Consider the following 23339-nt stretch of genomic DNA (forward strand, 5'->3'; position numbering starts at 1 on the left):
GATTTCTGACGTCGCAGCTGGAGTAAGGGATTGCCGCCACCCGTGTGCGTGTGCCTTCATCCTCTGGCAGTTGTCCTGGAACGTACAAGGCAGATGACTTAGTGAGGGCAGCCCTCCAGGTGGTGCAGAGAGACCGGGGCACCAGGTAAAAACCGGGAGCAGGCCGAGATCAGCTGGGTGGAGATTCCGGGAGAGGGGCGCTGGGGAGGAACGGAAAGGGCGGACGCATAAAAGCGACAGCTGAAGCCTCGCTCATCAGATTCTAGGCCGAAAGTTCGTCCCTGGGTGGGCTCGAACCACCAACCTTTCGGTTAACAGCCGAACGCGCTAACCGATTGCGCCACAGAGACGAGCCGTTGCGAAGCTTTCTTGTAACATCCTGGAATCAGGATGTATTCGCCGTCCCTTCCAACTCCAGCGGAAAAGAGACTCAGATGTCTCTATCCCGTGCAACCTCGCCGGCGCCAGAGACACTGAGTCTCGTGGACCGTGGACACCGAGCCCCAGTGAGCTGGGGGCTCCGACGAAACGAGGCCAGGCCCACGACCGTCCTCGCCTGCTCCTGGCCGCCTCGAAAGCGGCCCCTCTACACGAGATGACTGCCGCCTCTCTCGGGCTCAAGTCCTCCAGTTCCCACTCGTGATCGGCCTCACCCGTCGCGTTCACCGCAAGTCCCCCTCCAGGCCCGGGTGGTCGTACGGGGGGAGGAGAGCAACCGACTGTGTCCCCGCCGTTCTGCCCGCTCTGGGCGCCTCCAGAGAAGGGCTCCACGAGGCACGACCGGGAGTTTGCTCACCAGGCAGCCCCTCGCCCGGAGCAGGGCCTGGCATCCAGCAGGCGACCAATAAATGCCTCGCGGAGGATGCATTCCGCCGCCGGGGCCCGGGGTGGTGGGTAGACCGAGAATTCTTATGCCACCTGTAAGGTTTTAGTCCTCGAGGAACCTAGATTTTTCAGATCAGCTGTTCTTCAAAACCTTTCTTCTAGCAGCTGATTTAGAACCAGATAAAAGTCCTAGAAACACCAGGAGGGCACCACCCCGACCGGCTCTGAACTCCCCACCCAAGGCGGTGCTGCCGCCTCGGCCTGCGGGCGCAGGTGTCGGGTCTGAGAGGCGTGAAGGAGGAAAGCTGCAAAGGAGAAAGACGGCTGGGCTAACGTGGATCCGACCACAGCTCCGTAGGTCCCCGGTGGAGCACAGCGGTCGTGGTGTGATTGGTGCGGTGATGGGAGCCTGCCTGCTTGGGTCTGAATTCGAATCCTAACAGAAAATGGGCTTCCCGTGCCTGATCACCCCCGGTAACACCGTATGGTTCTACCTTTTGGACGTGGTGCCTTGCCCCTACTGGCCACAGAGCAGGCGGCCGAGGTGGCGAGGCGCACACTTCACCGGAGGACTCCACGTTCTGAGGGAGGCCCGAGACCGCAAAGGCCTGGAGTCAGCATTCCCTCCAGCTGCGCCCTCGCTGACGCTCCCGGTGCCGCCCGCCCTGAGGAGAGCGTCTGCGGCTCCAAGAACAACCTTCTCCTCTGTTTGACTGAAGGCATTTGGCTGGTTCATTTGTTACATTGTGTTTTCAATGTCTAGAGGCGACATTTTAAAAATTAATTTTATAATGATTTTTAAAAATGAATGTGGTTCCCAACTGTAATCAAACCACACAAGGCATATTCACTATGGTCTAGCCTTGACTATAAGATCTGCACGTGTCTCAAAGGCCTGGGTGGAGGTGGGTCAGGGATCCCTGGTCTCCCCAGACGCTGGAATCCGCAGCCCGGACTCCCCTTTCTGGCTGAGCTTGGGATGAAAGGATGAGATTTCCTGGAGTCCAGGTTCAAATCTTAGCCTAATAGCGCCTTTTCCTGTCCAATGGAGACTTAAAAATTCTGAATAAAATGGGAATAAACTGGCTGAATAAAATAGGGCAACTGAATACAATACAGTACTTCCCATCCAGGTCTGGAACCTTCGACCCGAAAGCTAAGACGCTGTCACCCTGGATGCTCAGCGACGTCACAGCCCCGCACCACGACCCTTTACTCACAGGGACAACCGTGCAGTTAGTTACAAGACGTGCGGTGCGAAGCCCCCTCGCGGGGCAGGACTCAGTGGGCGCAGCCTCTGCCTTTTGCCCCCGAGACCCAGGGAGACCCGACGAGGGGTTGCCACCCGCTCGGTCGCTGCGCCCCTGGGCGGTGGGGCCGGGGCCTCCGATGGCCAGCGTCGCCAGGGTCCAGCGGGGACGCCGCGGCCTCGTCCCCCCACCTGCCTGCCACGTCCGCGTGGAGTGCGCGGACCGCGCCTTTCCGGGACGCGGGAGCGGGAAAGCACGTCCCATGTGAGGAGTAAAATATCCACTTCTTTCAACTAAATACTAAGGTCCCACCGAGATTTGAACTCGGATCGCTGGATTCAGAGTCCAGAGTGCTTACCATTACACCATGGAACCCTTTGCTAGCCGCTGTGCTGCTCCCGTCGCTAAGCCAGACCGCGCACAGCCCCGCGGGCCCAGGAGCAGCCTCCCGCCGGGCGCTCTCTTCTCCCCGCCGTGAGCCCGCTTCCTCCGCGACGCCAGGAGGCGCCTGACTCGCCTGCCCTCGGCCGTCTCTTCAGGTTTGTCTGTCGTGGAATGAGATGAAATCCATTCGGGGTGAGCGACAGGGATGGGCTTTTAGGGCTCCCCCAAATCCACCTGCTCTGCCGGCATTTCTAGAGTTTTCTACCCTGAGGTAAAATTCCCGAGAGGAAAAAAAAAAAGTTCCTTTCCTCTTCTTTCCAAGTGTCCTCTTCCCGCTGCCTTGGGAGCTCTGAAGACAGAACAGCCCTTGGGACTTCTTGGGATTGCCACATCCTCCTCCTCCACCTCAGATTCTACTCTCGAGAGCCCTCTCTCCTCCCTATGTTCCTTGCTGTCTTCCACCTCATCTTTCCCGCTTCCTGCATCTGCTTCGCTATCACTCGTCCTCACTTTCCCTGCGCCCGCCCCAGTACACAGCTTAGGCTATCAGAACATGGGGAAGAGCAGCCACAGTCTGACAGGAAGGTGAGGAACATTTTCCATCAACGCGAGAAGCCCGACTGCTTCTCGGGTCAGGACCCTTTAGAGGACTTTGCTTGAGGGAGTGGCTGAGCGTCCATAGCCAGTGCTCGAGGCCTGGGCAGCGCGGGCCTTTTGCCCTTCCGGGACCACCCTGGAGCCGGGGTGACGCCAAGATGAAGAACTTTGGGTTCGGCGCAGCTCCTGGGTGATTGGTCAAATGCCACGAAAGTGAACGGTCAGCACTCTTCTTTAGACCTTCAATTAGGAAAAACCAGTGGCTCATATTGCCCCCTCGTGGCTACATCCGGTACCGCGCACAATGATGGGGTGCGGTAGATACCAGAAAATTCAAAGAACGCGATACTCAGGACCTTGAAATTAAAAGTCCGACAGACTACCGACTAAAATAGATTCATGGAGGGAAAAAAAGCATGCTCCTCCCTTTTGGCTACAAGCGGGGCTTGAAAAAGCAACTTTCTAATGTTTTAGGATTCAGCCAGAAGAAAGATGAATGGGTCATAGAACCTCCCACCTTCCGCAGCCAGCCTTCTCGTTTTAAAATTTCCAGTGGCCCACAGACTCTGCCGCAGGTCACCCACCACCATCTGTGCACAACCCAACATCTGAGCGTCTGGACATTCATAACTCTTGAGTAGAGAGTGGGATCTTACACTCATTTCGTGGGAAGGGAGAGAAGAAGAGAAAAGGTTTTGCCCCTTAGACTGAAGTAAATTAGTCACATTCAGTGGGGAATTATAAATGAGCCGGAGCTGTGGTTTATGTCCTGTTAACAGCGGTTACTCTTAGGGAAGTTAGTGTGGAGGAGAAGAATTGAAATTTTTCCTTGTACATTCTTTTATCATGTAACTTACAAAGAATATATACAGGTGTAGCTTGGGTCTAAAAAAGAAAGGAAAAGGAAAAAAATGAAAGAAAGATGCTTCAGATGCCAGTGCAAAGGCAATTTAATTGGGAAGGGGCAAGGAGAGCCTCTTTGGGGAGAGAACTCTGAGAGGGTGCCAGAATTCTGAGAAGATCCCTGGGGATAAAGCTGGAGCTGCACTAGGACCAATTGGGGCAGACGAAGGAGGTTTGGCTGCTGGGCTGAGCAGCATTCTTCTACAGCTGGGTTCTTCTGGGATCTATCTCTGCCCTCATACTCTCCTCTAAATCAGATGGCTCTCAAAACCACACTCCCCCTACTAACGCTGTCTGTGCTTGTGAAATGAGTGTGATCACAAAGGTTGATGATTTCATAATGATTGGACCCCATTTCCCATATTTAAGAATGACCAGTTAATACATAACATACCTAGAGTACTTTGCAGCCATAAATGTGAGGAATATCTCTATGAATCAATATGGAGTTATTTCCAGAATGTGTTTTTATGTGGAAAAAAAAAGGCAAGGTACAAAAGAGCAGGTACACAGTGTTACCAATCCCGGTCTTTGGACTTTTCAATCAGCAGAAATTGATGAGGCCAGATGAGAATTTCAGGCAAAGCTTTACTGGGGCTTGTGCTGCAGCACAAGGGAGTGAAACCCAGAAACAGGTGCCCTTGCTTGCTCCCAGAGAGAAGCTGCTTGGGTCGTTAAAAGAAGTAACAACAGGGGCAGTCCATAGGTTGTTCAGGGGACCTAGTTTAGGTGGTCTGCCCAACCCCTTGGTGGTGTTGTGTGCAGGGATCAGGTGCAGTACCCTGCTTTTGCTCCAGGCACCTCAGAAATGGCAGTTGGTTTGTGGCCTTTTTGTAGCGTATTGTACATAATTGTCCCAACAGTGAAGGTGCGCAGTTGTTTTTAGTCTGTTATAGTTTCTTTGTATTCTGTTGCTCTAGGAGATGTTTGTCCAGGTGCAAGCACTCCAGTAAAGGGTCCTAGGTCCCAGCCTATCTCAACAGGATGCTATCTTTTATGTAAGGAAAGGGGGAAATAGATATACTTAGCTTGCAGGAAGGATAGGCCAGAAACTAATGAAAATGTTTTTATCTAGGGTTGCACAGGAATGGAGTCTAAGATATGGAGATGGGAGGGGATTTTTTCTAAGTGTATCTTACAGTTTTCATTTTTAAAATGATGTCTCTGTTTTACATATTCCAAAAGAAGATGAAAAAGCTAATCTTAAAATTTAAAAATAAAAGCAGAACCAAAGAATTTAATTATATATCAAATGATAATATAACCACATAGAATATAATTAATTCAAGTATATTTTGAAAGCAGTGCTTGTCTGTACACCCATAATGGGATATATCCTAAGGATATCTTGAACTTTACTTAATAGGTTTAAGGTTGGTCATAGAATTGGTATAATAATTCTGAAGCTGTCTTGTATGTATAGTAGGATAGAGCAAATAAGTAAAAATGTTGATATTGTCAGGAATCAAGGTTATCAACTTGGGAGATGGAGGACAAAATTATGAAATGGGAAGAGCTGAGGAAGAACCTTATAGTGTTGGATTGGAATTGGAGATAGCCATATCAACTAATTGTTACCGAGTCCAAGCTCTCCTACCATGTGCTGCACAACAGGCCAATAAATTGAGAGATGAGTTGTTAGGACAAGAAAAAGTGACTTGATTCAGAAAGCCAGCAGACAGAGAAGATGGCGGACTAATGTCCCAAAGAACCATCTTATGGAGTTAGAATTCAGGCTTCTTTTATACTGAAAGGGGAGGGAAAGTGATTGGTTATTGAAATTTTCTTGGTGCCAGAATCCTTTGTTCTTGCAGCTGTCTGAGTAGGTCTGATCACAGTGTTCCTATAAACCTCCAACAAGATATTATGCCTTTTAAAGGTCAGAGCCTTGAGAATGGGCTGTCTTGTATATTTCAGGCCATAGGTAACATTCTTTTAGTTATTAACTTGTAGCAAAAGCAATAGAATACAAAGCTTAAAGTAAAAGAACCAGATCCAATCTAGAGTCAAATTTGTTCTTCCCTATTACATAATGATACCCACTGATAAGGTCTAGAAGCAGTGATACCTCACAGCAATGAGCTCATCTAGTGGTCAGTTCTAAATACCATTTGTCTGGGATCCATTGTACAAATGCCTGATTTTGTGTTGAGGGAGAAAAGTATAAGTGAGCCTGCAACATTTTGTTGTGTCCAAAGACTAGTAGAGACATGTCAAAAGATTACAGAAGCCAGCCTAAAAAGTTCCCCTGTTTAAATTGGAGACCAAAGGAGCATCAAAAAGAATAATGATTATATTATTACATACTGAATGAGAGAGGAATCCATATAATATATATGTAGTATACACATAGTATAACCCATGTGCTATATTTAAAGAAAAGATGGAGGAGGGAAAGCTGTATTTTATAGAAGAATAGCAGTTAATAAGTGTGGAAGGAAAAATAAGGTTGTTTGTTAGAGTCCATGTTTACAAGAAATGATTAAGTTTTCATTTTTGGGGGGGGGACCAAAGCTAAACTGGGTGACCACAGGTTTTTTGTTTATCTCAGGTTTTAGATGTGTTTATTTTCTTGACTGCAGATGGTGTACGTGTTTATTCATAATGGTGAAAGGGCAAAATGTCAGTTTTACTACCCTCGTTCCTCTCTGTAGTCAAATTTCTACCTGTAAGGCATGGTTCCATTCACCTAAGTGTTGGCAATTTTCTGATTCAATACAATTATTTTGAATTTTTATTTTATTTGACAAGTTTTATTTGCATAGCTATAAAAAGAAATGTTGATTAATGCCCATAAACATCCTTGTTAACATATAGTTAATATAATTAGATACTAAGGCTATGAGTTAACTTCTTTCTGGAAGCCTTGTAAAGCCTCTGGGGTTGTAATTTATTTTGGAGGGAATGCAAGAAGTATTTTATTCTCTTACCAGCTTTACTGAGATCAAGAACTAATAATTATCCAGACTACCTCTACCAGGATTTATCTGCTGCACCTAAAACTGTATGGGTCCTCTTTCCCTAATATCCCCATACTTGTCAATGTTGTGGCCTATAGAAAGGGGCATCTTTTAGTATCTGTAAGCCTGGGATTCCATAAGCCGTATACCAGGTAATAGACCATTTTTCTGAAAGGACTTTGTAGGTATCATTTCTATAAGTGAAGTATGGCTCTTATGCCTTAAAGTGAGTTTGCACACCAAATTTAACAAGATCTGTTGCATGGTCATATATTACGATGTAATTACAATATAATATATTATTATGTTCTGGTAGGAAGAATAATGATTCTTACTGAATATTTGTAAGTAACTACAAGATTATGAAAAAATAAAGGAATTTAATAAAAGCATTTTCCATTATGTTTAACCATTGTTACATTATGCTGAATAGTTTTGTAAGCCAATCAACACATATGTTTTTTTTTTCTTGGCCATGCCATGTGGCATGTGGGATCCTAGTTCCCAGACCAGGGATCGAACCCGTGCCCCCTGCAGTGGAAGCATGGAGTCGCAACCACTGGACCACCAGGGAATTTCCCATATTATTTTCTATAGAGTCATTATTCTTAAAATTTCTTGATGTTTAATTGGCTTACAGTCTATAGTAAGACTTCTCCCCAGGATGTCTTTTCAGTATTCCAAAGACTCAGATATCATAAAATACCATTTAAACAATGTTTCATTTCAGTTTGTACAAATAGACCCTGTTAAATTGAGGAATCAAGGTATATTAAAAAGAAAAGGGGTTTTCTCATATGCACACTAAAGAGAGAATATTAACCACAATTTGATTAGTTCTTTTGGTACATTTAGACCCAGTAATTAATTCATGTTTTGTTGATCTTGGGTAAATAATCTACTTCCTTACAAAGTCATCTGCTTCTGGGTAAAAGAGTCCTGGAAATCCTTGCAGGAATCCTTGTACAAGTTGGAGTCACTTGCACAGTCTGACAAATGTCCGTCTGAGGTGATGATGTTAGCTTACACTGGAAGCTGTACCCATGAGTCTATTTCCTGTACAATTAACAGTTAAGAAGACTAGATACAGTCTTTTACTGATGCTCTTTTGATGTTTCTTTCAGAATCCTCAATTTCTAATCTGTAGTTTGTAGGAGGGACATTGCATAAGGGAAAAGCAAAAATCACTGTGTATGAAAAGACTGAATGGCTCTGGATAATTCTATATTATAACCAACAATCTCAGTATGGCTAAGAGTGCAGTTGTCTATAGAAATATACACAAAACAAATTAATTAGAATTTAATCAGTGATTACCCTGAGACTTGTACCAATTAAGCCATTAAGTTATATCTTCCTTGCTAACATAGGGAGTTTGAGAGCATTCATGATTGGAGGTATGCAGGTAAAATGGTGTTCAATCTCTCTCTCTCCCTCTTCCTCTCCCTCCCCCTCCCCCCTCTCCACCCACATACAACTGCCTTATTTGCACAGATTTACTATAAATAACTTTATGCATTTACTAAGTTACAGGCCAATAAATTCAACTGAGCCGTTGTGAAATCTAACATGCCAGAGCTTGACTTAACCTTAGACAGTAATTCACAATATTTCTGACATGTCTTCAGCTGGTGTAAGAGAATATTTGGTTTCCTTCTTATTTTCAACCTGTTATTTGACTGTCTTCCCAATGAACATATTTCATGTTCTTCTTTTCCATGCTTGTTTTTGCTTTTGGATCAGAAGCAATATGACTTGCATACACTTAAGCCCAAATAAAGCTCTTGTATTTCTGTTGAACAGTTTCAATGCCTGTCAACATATTTTGCTGAAAAGTCAAGATTTTCAAGTCTACCTTGGTTATATTTAACTTCAGCTTCCTGCTGACAGCATCCCTAGATCTGACAGGGTGTGTTGTGTGGATTTGTCACCATAAGCTCCTCTAAACTAAAGGCTTCTTTGCATAATTGTGTTCATTGATGTATAGTTCTACAAGTTTATGCTATGCTTCTTGGTCCCCAACCCAGATTCTTCTAAATATTCATTCATGTTAATTCTGAACAGCTTCCACATTTCCCCAGGGGCTTTTTGAATTTCAATTTTATGTTTTCTTATAAAAGTATCAGCTGGATCTTCTTGTAAAATTGGGTCACATAGCTATATAACATCATATCTTTCCATGGCATCAGATTTCACTTGACTCTGTGACTGCCAGGAAACTTCAACTCCTGAAGGCAAAACAATGCCAAGGCATACTGACCATAGCCTAGGGCTGCAATCATTACCTATTTACATATTATCCAACTACCATCTCCAACCATAGAAGCATATTCACTAATTAACTCTTAAACTTCTACCATTGGACCACTATTTCAGGAACTTTGTTCTTTCCTTTATCTCATTTTATTTCACATCTTCTTCCTGAAGCTCAAATCTTCTAAAAGATAAGACCTTTGTCATCTTTCCAGGATCTAGAGGCAGCTGTGCACCTTCCCTGGAGAATTTTAAAAATTATAACCTTGTGATCATTTTGTTTCTCATGTCATCATTCTTTTTTTTTGAATTTTATTTTTTTATACAACAGGTTCTTATTAGTTATCCATTTTATACATATTAGTGTATACATGTCAATCGCAATCTCCCAATTCATCACACCACCACCACCACCGCCACCCCCCCTGCCACTTTCCCGCGTTGGTGTCCATAGGTTTGTTCTCTACATCTGTGTTTCTATTTCTGCCCTGCAAACCGGTTCATCTGTACCATTTTTCTAGCTTCCACATATATGTGTTAATATACGATATTTTTTTTCTTTCTGACTTACTTCACTCTGTATGACAGTCTCTAGATCCATCCACGTCTCTACAAATGACCCAATTTCCTTCCTTTTTATGGCAGAGTAATATTCCATTGTATATATGTACCACATCTTTATCTATTTGTCTGTCGATGGGCATTTAGGTTGCTTCCATGACCTGGCTATTGTAAATAGTGCTGCAATGAACATTGGGGTTCATGTGTCTTTCTTTTTTTTTTTTTTTTGCAGTACACGGGCCTCTCACTGTTGTGGCCTCTCCCGTTGAAGAGCACAGGCTCCAGACGCACAGGCTCAGCGGCCATGGCTCATGGGCCTAGCTGCTCCGCGGCATGTGGGAATCTTCCTGGACCGGGGCACAAACCCACGTCCCCTGCATCGGCAGGCGGACTCTCAACCACTGTGCCACCAGGGAAGCCCCATGTGTCTTTTTCAGTTATGGTTTTCTCTGGGTATATGCCCAGTAATGGGATTGCTGGGTCATATGGTAATTCTATTTTTATTTTTTTTAAGGAACCTCCATGCTGTTATCCATAGTGGCTGTATCAATTTACATTCCCACCAACAGTGCAAGAGGGTTCCCTTTTCTCCACACCCTCTCCAACATTTGTTGTTTGTAGATATTCTGATGCTGCCCATTCTAACTGGTGAGAGGTGATACCTCATTGTAGTTTTGATTTGCATTTCTCTAATAATTAGTGATGTTGAACAGCTTTTCATGTGCTTCTTGACCATCTGTATGTCTTCTTTGGAGAAATCTCTATTTAGGTCTTCTGCCCATTTTTGGATTGGGTTCTTTGTTTTTTGAATATTGAGCTGCATGAGCTATTTATATATTTTGGATATTAATCCTTTGTCCGTTGATTCATTTGCAAATATTTTCTCCCATTCTGAGGGTTGTCTTTTCATCTTGTTTACAGTTTCCTTTGCTGTGCAAAAGCTTTTAGGTTTCATTAGGTCCCATTTGTTTATTTTTGTTTTTATTTCCATTACTCTAGGAGGTGGATCAAAAAAATCCTTGCTGTGATTTGTGTCAAAGAGTGTTGTTCTTCCTATGTTTTCTTCTAAGAGTTTTATAGTGTCTAGTCTTACATTTAGGTCTCTAATCCATTTTGAGTTTATTTTTGAGTATGGTGTTAGGGAGTGTTCTAATTTCATTCTTTTATATGTAGCTGTCCAATTTTCCCAGCACCACTTATTGAAGAGACTGTCCTTTCTCCATTGTATATCCTTGCCTCCTTTGTCATAGATTAGTTGACCATAGGTGCATGGGTTTCTATCTGAGCTTTCTATCTTGTTCCATTGATCTCTATTTCTGTTTTTGTGCCAGTACCATATTGATTAGATTACTGTAGCTTTGTAGTATAGTCTGAAATCAGGGAGTCTGATTCCTCCAGCTCCATTTTTTTCCCTCAAGACTGCTTTGGCTATTTGGGGTCTTTTGTGTCTCCATACAAATTTTAAGATTTTTTTTTGTTCTAGTTCTTTAAAAAATGCCATTGGTAATTTGATACGGATTGCACTGTATCTGTATATTGCTTTGGGTAGTATAGTCATTTTCACAATATTGATTCTTCCAATCCAAGAACATGGTATATCTCTCCATCTGTTGGTATCATCTTTAATTTCTTTCCTCAGTGTCTTATAGTTTTCTGCATACAGGTCTTTTGTCTCCCTAGGTAGGTTTATTCTTAGGTATTTTATTCTTTTTGTTGCAGTGGTAAATGGGAGTGTTTCCTTAATTTCTCTTTCAGATTTTTCATCATTAGCATATAGGAATGCAAGAGATTTCTGTGCATTAATTTTGTATCCTGCAACTTTACCAGATTCATTGATTAGCTCTAGTAGTTTTCTGATGGCATCTTTAGGATTCTCTATGTATAGTATCATGTTATCTGCAAATAGTGACAGTTTTACTTCTTTTCCAATTTGTACTGCTCTTATTTCTTTTTCTTCTTTAATTGCCATGGCTAGGACTTTCAAAACTATGTTGAATAATAGTAGCGAGAGTGGACATCCTTATATTTTTCCTGATCTTAGAGGAAATGCTTTCAGTTTTTCACCATTGAGAATGATGTTTGCTGTGGGTTTGTCTTATATGGCCTTTATTATGTTGAGGTAGGTTCCCTCTATGCCCCCTTTCTGGAGAGTTTTTATCATAAATGGGTATTGAATTTTGTCAGTTTGCTCTTCTTTCTCCAGTTCCTTTAGGTGTAAGTTTAGGTTGTTTATTTGAGATTTTTCTTGTTTCTTGAGGTAGGCTTGTATTGCTATAAGCTTCCCTCTTAGAACTGCTTTTTCTGCATCCCATAGGTTTTGGATTGTCATGTTTTCGTTGTAATTTGTCTCTTGGTATTTTTTGATTTCCTCTTTGATTTTTTCAATGATCTCTTTGTTATTTAGTAAGGTATTGTTTAGCCTCCATGTGTTTATGTTTTTTACATTTTTTCCCCTGTAATTGATTTCTAATCTCATAGAGCTGTGGTCAGAAAAGATGCTTGATATGATTTCAGTTTTCTTAAATTTATTGAGGTTTGATCTGTGACCCAAGATGTGATCTATCCTGGGGAATGTTCTGTGTGCACTTGAGAAGAAAGTGCAATCTGCTGTTTTTGGATGGAATATCCTATAAATATCAATTAAATCTAGCTGGTCTGCTGTGTCATTTAAAACTTGTGTTTCCTTATTAATTTTCTGTTTGGATGATCTGTCCATTGGTGTAAGTGAGGTGTTAAAGTCCTCCAGTATTATTGTGTTACTGTCTATTTCCTCTTTTATAGCTGTTAGCAGTTGCCATATGTATTGAGGTGCTCCTATGTTGGGTGCATATATATTTACAATTGTTATATCTTCTTCTTGTATTGATCCCTTGATCATTCTGTAGTGTCCTTCCTTGTCTCTTGTAACATTCTTTATTTTAAAGTCTATTTTATCTGATATGAGTATTGCTACTCCAGCTTTCTTTTGATTTCCATTTGCATGGAATATCATTTTTCATCCTCTCACTTTCAGTGTGTATGTGTCCCTAGGTCTGAAGTGGGTCTCATGTAGACAGCATATATATGGGTCTTGTTTTTGTATCCATTCATCGAGCCTGTGTCTTTGGTTGGAGCATTTAATCCGTTCACGTTTAAGGTAATTATGGATATGTGTGTTCCTACTACCATTTTCTTGATTGTTATGGATTTATTTTTTAGGTCCTTTTCTTCTCTTGTGTTTCCCACTTAGAGAAGTTCCGTTAGCATTTGTTGTAGAGCTGGTTTGGTGGTGCTGAATTCTTTTAGCTTTTGCTTGTCTGTAAAGCTTTTGATTTCTCCATCAAATCTGAATGTGATACTTGCTGGGTAGAGTAATCTTGGTTGTAGCTTCTTCCCTTTCATCACTTTAAATATATCATGCCACTCCCTTCTGGCTTGTAGAGTTTCTGCTGAGAAATCAGCTGTTAACCTTATGGGAGTTCCCTTGTATGTTATTTGTCATTTTTCCCTTGTTGCTTTCAATAATTTTTCTTTGTCTTTAATTTTTGTCAATTTGATTACTGTGTGTCTTGGCATGTTTCTCCTTGGGTTTATCCTGCCGGGGACTCTCTGTCCTTCCTGAACTTGGGTGGCTATTTCCCTTCCCATGTTAGGGAAGTTTTCAACTGTAATCTCTTCAAATATTTTCTTGGGTCCTTTCTCTCTCTCTTCTCCTTCTGGGACCCCTATAATGTGAATGTTGTTGTGTTTAATGTTGTCCCAGAGGTCTCTTAGGCTGTCTTCATTTCTTTTCATTCTTCTTTCTTTATTCTGTTCCATGGCAGTGAATGCCACCATTCTGTCTTCCTGGTCACTTACCCATTCTTCTGCCTCAGTTATTCTGCTATTGATTCCTTTTAGTGTATTTTTCATTTCAGTTATTGTATTGTTCATCTCTGTTTGTTTGTTCTTTAATTCTTCTAGGTCTTTGTTAAACATTTCTTGCATATTCTTGATCTTTGCCTCCATTCTTTTTCTGAGGTCCTGGATCATCTTCACTATCATTATTCTGAATTCTTTTTCTGGAAAGTTGCCTATCTCCACTTCATTTAGTTGTTTTTCTGGGTTTTTATCTTTTTCCTTCATCTGGTACATAGCCCTTTGCCTTTTCATCTTGTTTATCTTTCTGTGAATGTGGTTTTTGTTCCACAGGCTGCAGGACTGTAGTTCTTCTTGCTTCTGCTGTCTGCCCTCTGGTGGATGAGGCTATCTAAGAGGCTTGTGCAAGTTTCCTGATGGGAGGGACTGGTGCTGGATACAGCTGGGTATTGCTCTGGTGGGCAGAGCTCAGTAAAACTTTAATCTGCTTGTCTGCTGATGGGTGGGGCTGGGTTCCCTCCCTCTTGGTTGTTTGGCCTGAGACGACCCAATACTGGAGCCTACCCGGCTCTTTGGTGGGGCTAATGGTGGGAGGGTTCACGTCAAGGAGTACTTCCCAGAACTTCTGATGCCAGTGTCCTTGTCCTCATGGTGAGACACAACCAACCCCTGCCTCTGCAGGAGACCCTCTAACACTAGCAGGTAGGTCTGGTTCAGTCTCCCCTGGGGTCACTGCTCCTTCCCCTGGGTCCCGATGTGCCCACTACTTTGTGTGTGCCCTCCAAGAGTGGAGTCTCTGTTTCCCCCAGTCCTGTCGAAGTCCTGCAATCAAATCCCACTAGCCTTCAAAGTCTAATTCTCTAGGAATTCCTCCTCTTGTTGACGGACCACCAGGTTAGAAAGCCTGAGGTGGGGCTCAGCACCTTCCTCCAGTGGGTGGACTTCAGTGATGTAAGTGTTCTCTAGTTTGTGAGTCACCCACCCAGCAGTTATGGAATGTGATTTTATTGTGATTTTGCCCCTTGTACTGTCTCACTGTGGCTTCTCCTTTGTCTTTGGATGTGGGTATCTTTTTTGGTGAGTTCCAGTGTCTTCCTGTCAATGCTTGTTCAGGAGTTAGTTGTGCTTCCGGTGCTCTCGCAGGAGGGAGTGAGCGCACATCCTTCTACTCCACCCTATTGAACCAATCTCCCATGTCATCTTTCTTTTTTTTTTTTTTTATAATAAGAAGGATGGGGAAAACTCATTTTTTTTTTTTAGATATTGGGGTAGGAGTTTATTAGTTAATGTATTTATTTTTGCTGTGTTGGGTCTTCGTTTCTGTGCGAGTGCTTTCTCTAGTTGTGGCAAGCGGGGGCCACCCTTCATCACAGTGTGCAGGCCTTTCACTATCGCAGCCTCTCTTGTTGTGGAGCACAGGTTCCAGATGTGCAGGCTCAGTAGTTGTGGCTCATGGGCCTAGTTGCTCTGTGGCATGTGGGATCCTCCCAGACCAGGGCTCGAACCCCTGTCCCCTGCATTAGCAGGCAGATTCTCAACCACTGTGCCACCAGGGAAGCCCACGTGTCATCATTCCTAATGCCAGTCCTTTTATCCTGAATCATCACAAAATAGCTTGCCTGGCTTAAGTTCTAAACAAACTTAGGTGTGTGATATTTTGGACAAGTAAAATGCAGCTTTGTTCCCACATTCAAACTACAATTGAACCATAGGAAGATATTATGATGGATTATTTTCTTTATTTCCCAGAGTTACTGACCTAAAACACCAATTTGTTTAATTTTTCCCACAGTCTTGAGGATCTCTGATAATACAAAATATAGAATCTCCCTAATGCACAGCCTTACCTGTCAAGGAGTTATCATTGAGCTTTGCTTTTTATAGTCTATGTCTTGAAAATAGTGGGCTTTTTTCGAATATCTTTTCTCAAACAATACATGTGCCTCTTTCTCTCCCTCCTTCACCCTGATATTGTTTCAACACCTGTCATTTCTTCCTTCTTATTGAGAAACTCTGTCCTAGTTATTCTGTTCCCCATTCCCATGTTTCAAAGCATTTTTCCTTGATGTCACACCAGTCACTAAGCTCCCTGTTCTGAGACTGTAGAATCCTGAGAAACTTAATTTAGGGGCTGAGCTAATCACTAGGTAATCACTAGGTAATAAGAATTACCTAGAAAATTTGTGGAAGAAAGAAGGGTCCTGTGCCCTATCCCTATGCCCAGAGATTATTAACAAGTTCCTCATGTTATTTTGGTGTAAATGATCCCTAGGTCTGTGGCCAGTGCACCAAGGATTGGAGAATAAGGAATTCATATTAATTGAGTGACTTCTCAGACACTGAACTTAGTAGTTTGTCTGTTTGTCTGTCTAGCCACACACACACACACACACACACACACACACACACACATACATACACAAACACACACATTTAAAATCATCCAAAAGATCTATACATAATGTTATATTCTCTATTTTGTAAAATGGGATAATGAGGCTCAAAGAGATTAAAGAAATTGTCTACTGTTGCATATTTAGTTAGTGGTAGATCTGGTATTCAAATCCAATAATATCTTTTCCAAATCCATGGTTTTATTTCTTCATTCCAGCCCCAGTAAAGGATTTTGTGAGGAATACACTTGGAACTAAGGAATATTGGTAAAAATTAGCTGTTAATAAAAGTTTATAACGACTTTTATTCATTCATTCAACAAATATTTATTGACTATTCTATGTGGCAGGGACTTGTATAGTAAGGACACGGGGAGAACAAGACAGGTCCTACACACACAAAGATTGTCTTCTAACAGCCAAACATTATATAGATAATTACTAAATATATTGTAATTGTGATGAGTGTTAATTTTATTTACGTGTTCCTTCATCTAGTTTCATCAGCTAGGGATTGAAAGCTGACTGAGCATAAAAAATAGACCCATGGAATCCATGAGAATATATTTTTCCTGGGCAGGAATCTTCTGATTTTTTCATCTTAAAAGTGAGAAAATCACTGTTTATTCCACTCTGACATTCTAATATGAAGCTGTATGGCACAGTGCAAAGAGCACTAACCTGGAAGTCTTGAGGTTCCCAGATTTATAACGGTACCTCTGCCACCAACAAGCTGTGGGAGCTCTAGCAAGTTTCTTAATCTTTGTAAGTCTCAGTTTCTTCATCTATAAAATTAGGTTATTGTCCTTCATTTTTCCAGTTTTGCAAGTTTCCTATAGAGGAACAGTCCCGCCATGGTGCCCTGGAAACCTTCTTTGTATTCACATAGTTCACACAGGCTTAAATTGCAGCTAATCTGAGTTTTGGCAGAATGCGTTTTTATCCTCTGGAATGCAAGAGGATGGGAGGCTTGTGAGAAGTTGCCTTGAAGATCCCACTAGTCTCCATGTTTCCCCTGCTAGTCTCTCATGAGATAGGTTATCAACACCTACCAGACTGCGATAAGATATGATGCTTTCTGCCTGCTTTTCTCAAGGTACAACTGAGACTACAAAACCAATTCGTTCCAGTCTAGAATTGGCTCCTCAGCAGTGGGTGTCCTACAACTCACATTGCAGTCATCAGCCCCTTTTGTTTTGGTGTTGTAATTTTTGGTATGTAAGACAACGGCCCAGGGAGCTGGTATGTTTGACTACTCTTTTTTCACTGTCTATGTAAGTAATAAACTGCATCTAAAAGTGGCTCATTGTATTTTTGCCAGCTGAGTCATTCAGGCCTTGGTCTTATCTTGTGTTCTTGATAGTTTCTTCCTGCTCCAGTGTTCTCTTTGAGCTGTGATGAACACAGTGTGTATTAAACAGTCATTAGGAACTGCAACCAAGACCAGGCCATAGTCCTTGGTGTATGTATTTGCTGAATAAACATTATGCTTAGCCTATGCCCTGAGAACATATAACTGAGGAACTAGCTGGAAGAGTGTCTACATGTTTAGAGAATTATAAAAGCATGTTGAAGGATGAGCTGATGGTAGTCTCTTGGTAGCCAAAGGGGATGAGAATAAGGACAGTATTCAGGCTAGGTTAGGAAAGCTTGAGGGGAAAATAAGAAATGCCTACAACAATATCCAACTCCTTAAGGAGCAGCCCGAGCTGAGCAGTGTGGTCTGAGAGAGTAGCTTACCCTACAGTGAATTGTGCACCTAGCCAAGGAGGTCCACATAATGGACCCAGGGCTCATCTATACTGCTGGGGATCATCACCTCCAGGGGGAGGAGAATGTAATCTTGAGGCTCTGCTGCATACCTCAGAATTCAACCTTGGGGCTGTCTTTACAGTAGATGCCTACCAAATAACTTTTGGATTAGCAGAAATGAAAGATGCTTGAAGATGTATAATGACTTTTACCTTAATGGATCTTCTTCATAGGATCAGAAGGGGCTAAGGAAAAAGGATCATTGCATGTAAAGAAATATAGTAATAATCATTTTCTTCTGTACTTTCAGTTTACAAAGGTTTTTATATATATTGTTTCATGAATATTTATTGAGTAATTAATTTCCTGACTCCATGCTAGGCACTGGAGTCACAGAGTCACTCAAGTTCTCCTTGAGAACCTCAAATTTGTAGGAAATAAGTGCTAAAAAACAGATACTTTTATCAGAATGTGGCAACTGTCCTAACCTTTGGATATTATAGCAGCATAGAGGAGGGGCATGTAGTACAAGACAAGAACATGTCTTGCTAATGGGAAGGTGAAACAGTGAGAATTTTCAAGGACGATCCTATTCTCATCATAGTTCACCACAGGAGAATGTCCTCAAGAATGGATGGTATAAGGCAGGGTATTTCTAAGGAAGGGTCTTTGCTGCATCTTTGGAGAGTGCAGAGAATCCCTCAGAGGATTCTTGGGATAAAAATGCAGGGAGCTAAAAGCCATCTAAATTTTAAAAGGAGAAGTAAATTATCTCTGTTCACAGATGACATGATCTCATATGTAAGAAATGCTAAAGATTCCACACCAAAAAAAAGTTAGAAAAAATAAATGAATTCAGCAAAATAGCGGGATACAAAGTCAACACACAAAAATCAGTTGTGTTTCTATACCCTAACAATGAACTACTAAAAAAAGAAATTAATAAAACAATTCCATTTGCCTCAAAAAGAATTAAATACTTGGAAATTAACCAAGGAGATGAAAGACTTGTACAATGAAATTACAAAACATTGCTGAGAGAAATTTTAAAAGACAAAAATAAATGGAAAGTTGGCCAACGTTCATGGATTGGAAGACTTAATATTGCAAAGATGTCCATACTGCCCCAAATGATCTGCAGATCCAATGCATTCCCTATCAAAATCCCAACTTTTTTCACAAAAATAGAAAAATCCACCTTAAAATTCATATGGAATTTCAAGAGATCCTGAATATCCAAAACAATTTTGAAAATGAAGAACAAAGTTGGAAAACTCACATTTCCTGATTTCAAAACCTACTACAAAGTGACAGTAATCAAAAAGTGTGGTATTGGCATAAAGACAGACATATAGACCAATGGAATAGAATAGAGACCAGAAATAAACTCTTACATATATGGTCAAATGATTTTTGACAAGGGTGCCAAGACCTTTCAATGGATGAAAGGACAGTCTTTTCAACAAAGAGTTCTGGGGGAAATGGATATCTACCAGCACTAGAATAAAGCTGAACTCTTATTTAACACCATATCCAAAAATTAATTCAAAATTGATCAAAGACCTAAATGTAAGAGCTAAAACCGTAAAATTCTTAGAACAAAACAGGGGGAAAGCTTCATGACATTGGATTTGGCAATGATTTCTTGGCTATAACATCAAAGGCACAGGCAACAAAACAAAAAAATAGATAAATTGGACTTTATCAAAATGAAAAATTTTTGTGCATCAAAGGACTTCTATCATCAGAGTAAAAAGGCAACCCACAGAAAAGGAGAAAATATTTGCAAATCATATACCTGATATGGGATTAATATCCAGGAAATACAGAGAACTCTTAAAACTCAACAACAAAAAACATACAACCCAATTTAAAAATTGGCAAAGGACTTGAATGGACATTTCTTCAAAGAAGATACACAAATGGCCAATAAGCACTGAAAAGTTGTCAACATGACTGATCATTCGGGCAATGCAAATTAAAACCACAATGAGGTTTCACTTCACACTCATTAGGATGGCTATTATAACAATTTTAAAGATCTCTAAACAAGAAAACAAAACAAAACAATTTCTACTACAGAGGTTGAGAATGTTTCCAGGAAAATTATGTACTCTATACTACCCCCTCTGTCTCTTCCTGAGCACATATGTGAAGTTACTTTCTTACAAAGTAGGTTTAAAATTAAACAAAATTCTTTATGTTCTCAAGGACAGTGTTTTCTCTTACCTAGTCTGGCAATCTTAATCTTTTAGTTCACTGAAATTTAATATAATTACTGTTATAGCTGGGTATATGTCTACCACTTTATTACTTGGTTTCTATATTTACCATATGTTTTATGTTCCACTTTCCCCTCCTTCTTTGCTTTCTTTTTGATTAGACAAATATTTTGTTATTACATTTTCTCCTATTAACTTACTTTACCATTCTTTAAGAGTTTACTTTAGAAATATCAACATGCAACATTTTTCATTTAGTATATTTTTATACAAATGATTACTTTCACAATACTGCTAGAATTCCAACTAGGATTATTTTCATTCTTTCATAAAAAGTAGTTTTAGTATGTTTGTAATATCCTTTGCTGGTGAGTCTCCTCATTTTTTGTTTGTCTAAAAACATAGTTATTTCACCATCATTTAAAAATTCTTAACATTTTTTGATTTGAGGTATAATTAATATATAATTAACTACACATATTTAAAGTGCACACTTGATCTGTGAGGCATCACCACACTCATGATAATGAACATAACCATCATCCCCCAGTTTCCTCCTGCTCTTTCGTAATCTCTCCCTCTTTCCTATCCCTACCATTGATACCTCCATCCCTAGATAATCACTGATCTGATTTCTGGATCATATGATATATGCTCTTTTCTGTTGGCTTCTTTTGCTCAGCCTAATGTTTTTGAGATTTAACCATGTAATTATGTTGTGATGGTTTATTTTATGTGTCAACTTGACTTGCCCAAATAGGATGCTCAGATAAGTGGCAAAACATTATTTCTGTGTGTCTGTGAGGGTGTTTCTGGAAGAGATAGCATTTGGTCTATTAAGCTCTATCTCTCTGCAGCTTTCTCCTCCTTGGTACTCTACCCTGTGCATTCTGCATTGTTGGTCTTTGCAGACTTACCAGGCTGGAAATTCTCAAGGTATTCAGCCTGGGCAATTAAAGGGCTCACTTCATTTGTTTCCTGTATTTCAGGGATTACTGTCCTTCATTGCTTGTTTTTGAATGTCTAAAAACCATTATTTAATATATTTTGTCGGGATCTTTGGTTGTTTTAGACATGAGGATAAATCTAGTCCCTGTTATTCTATTTTGACCAGAAATAGAAGTCTCCTGGTAATTTTTGATTGGATGTCAAATATTGTGACTGTTTACATTGTTGAGTGCTGGATATTTTTGTACTCCTATAGGTATTCTTGAGTTTTGTCTTGGCATGCAATTATTTGGGAACCATTTGACCTTTCAAGAATTTTTAGTATAGTTCTTTTGTGTCCCATCCCACATTAGTCCAATACTTGACAAATGTCTTGGGACCATGTGCTTCAATCAAGCCCCTTTTCTCTAGTTAGTCTTTATTACCTCAGAACCAGGAGACTTTGGGAGATTTCACTCTGCTTTTTATAAGCTCTCATGCTAGCTCTTAAGCCTTCCATGCAGTACAGACTTCAGTAAGTGTCTTTTAGGGAAAACTAGCTGTGCATCTGATGCCCTTCAAGTTTTCAACTCATCCCTCTATCACCACATACCACTAAGAGCTTTGTTGGTTTCACTTTACTCCCATCAGATACCCTCTGCCTGGGCAAAGCTCAGTCCTCAGCCCATGCCCAGAATCAGCAAACAGCTACAGGGAATAAGATGGCTAGTGATCTCAGTCTGCCTTGGACAGTTCTGCTTTCCCTCATGAACGTTAGATCATTTAGTCCTGGCTGCAGCCACAGTTCTTTGTTACATCTAAAAATAAGATGCCACTCTCAGAATCCATTCTGTGCTCAGACTGGCTCTTGATCAGGTAGATCCCTGGGTTGTCAAATTCCTTTACTCTCCTCAGATATCCTAACTCTAGGTCACTCTCCCAGACAACCTACAGGAACCAGCTCTGCTAATTGGGGGAGAAAAAGAAACACCATCTTCAGGTTGCCACAAATGTTTCCATTTGTGGATACAACAAAAGACCCCGAACATTCAAAATATCTCCAGTCTGTCCCCTGACCCTCAGAAATATTTTCTGAGATCCTGTTGAATGTAACACCCATTCCACCACCCAATCCCAAAATATAACTTGTAACTGTGACCCAGACTATTGTAATCGATGACAAAGATCCCTGAAAACAAGAACTAAGTTAGGTCTGTAGTCTTGGTTTTGAGGATCAGTTGGCCTGGAGTTAAGACTTTTACCAATAAGATCCAGGTATACAGGTCTGCAGTAATCTTTGTGGCTCTTTCACGTGTTTAGACTTCTCACCTGATGTTCTCATCATAAGCTATCACTAGCAGGAGGGCTTTGGAAGTTGTAGTGAAGGGAAATTAGTTCTGGAGTAGTTGAGAATTTGGTGAAAAACTACTTTTGGTTTTAAAATATCATATAGCATATGGCCTTCTGACAAAGAACCTTGCCCTCCTCCCTAGAAAGTCAATGAAGAGAATACTCTGAAGACAGGAGTCTCTTTCAGCATATGACTGAGTGCCTGAAGAATTCTTACTGGTAAAAGAGCACAGAGAAGTTCATCTGTAAGTGTCCTGGAGCCAGGGAACGGGTTAGGGAAAGGGAGGTGGTACTCCAGATCTGCATATGTGCTGCTGGATGAATAGTGACCAAATAGGGCAGCGGAGAGTCTCACAATGTCTCCCAACCACCTGTGTCATGGGTAATTGTCGATGCAGGGGAGGAGTTTGGAAGGGATACAACAAAGGACCCATCAACTGGGCCAGAAGGAAGCACTTTGGAAAGCATATGTCAGTGCAAGTGTGGGTCTTGACAGAATTCTGGTGCCATTTTATTGTTTCAGTGACCAGGGTACATGATGTTTAGGAGACCATTCTGTTAGTGCCTGAGTCCATGTTACACCTACCACTCTCTACCTCTGGTCTGCAGGCAGTCTTTTGACCTGCTGTTGAGCTTTAAGGTTAACTGTTTTGGTCCATTTCTACTATCACATGTCTTCATTACCTGTCCTTCTACTTTACATCTCCACTTCTCTCTTCAACTCCCTCTATTCTTCTCACCCTCTAGTCACTCCCACAGTGTCATTCCCTTCTCTCCCTTGAGGAAATTTAACTCAGTTGAATCTTTACAGCAGCAAATACAGGGTAGCCTTGTTGTGTTATTTGAAGAAAAGTCCAGAGACCAGCTATGTAAAAACCCCATGAAATAAACGGATGGAAAATAAAAAGGACATTATAATCATGGCCCTGAACAAAGACATCTGAGGGAAGTGATTGCTGTCAGAATGAAGTATATAACCTGCTTTCAAGTACATATCTGACAGAGAAAGAATGAGTAGGGAAGTTCCAGGATAATGGATATATATCTCTGGATATATGTTAGAATCACCTAGGGAGCTTAAAAATATATAGATACCTGGATCCCATAGCAGAGATTTTCATTTAA

The 23339-nt window shown here is 41.3% G+C and overlaps 2 non-coding genes and 1 pseudogene across 2 annotated transcripts; all 3 read right to left on the reverse strand.

The window, feature by feature from the left end:
- Positions 1-276: 276 nt before the first annotated feature.
- On the reverse strand, positions 277-350 carry TRNAN-GUU (transfer RNA asparagine (anticodon GUU)). The gene has a single exon. It is a non-coding gene; the product is annotated as a tRNA-Asn (tRNA).
- A 2028-nt stretch (positions 351-2378) lies between these two features.
- On the reverse strand, positions 2379-2450 carry TRNAQ-CUG (transfer RNA glutamine (anticodon CUG)). The gene has a single exon. It is a non-coding gene; the product is annotated as a tRNA-Gln (tRNA).
- Positions 2451-8582: 6132 nt separating this feature from the next.
- Positions 8583-22895, reverse strand: LOC131757344 (ER membrane protein complex subunit 2 pseudogene; annotated as a pseudogene).
- Positions 22896-23339: the final 444 nt, after the last annotated feature.

Source organism: Kogia breviceps, chromosome 1, assembly GCF_026419965.1.
Source record: "Kogia breviceps isolate mKogBre1 chromosome 1, mKogBre1 haplotype 1, whole genome shotgun sequence".
Lineage (NCBI taxonomy): Eukaryota > Metazoa > Chordata > Mammalia > Artiodactyla > Physeteridae > Kogia > Kogia breviceps.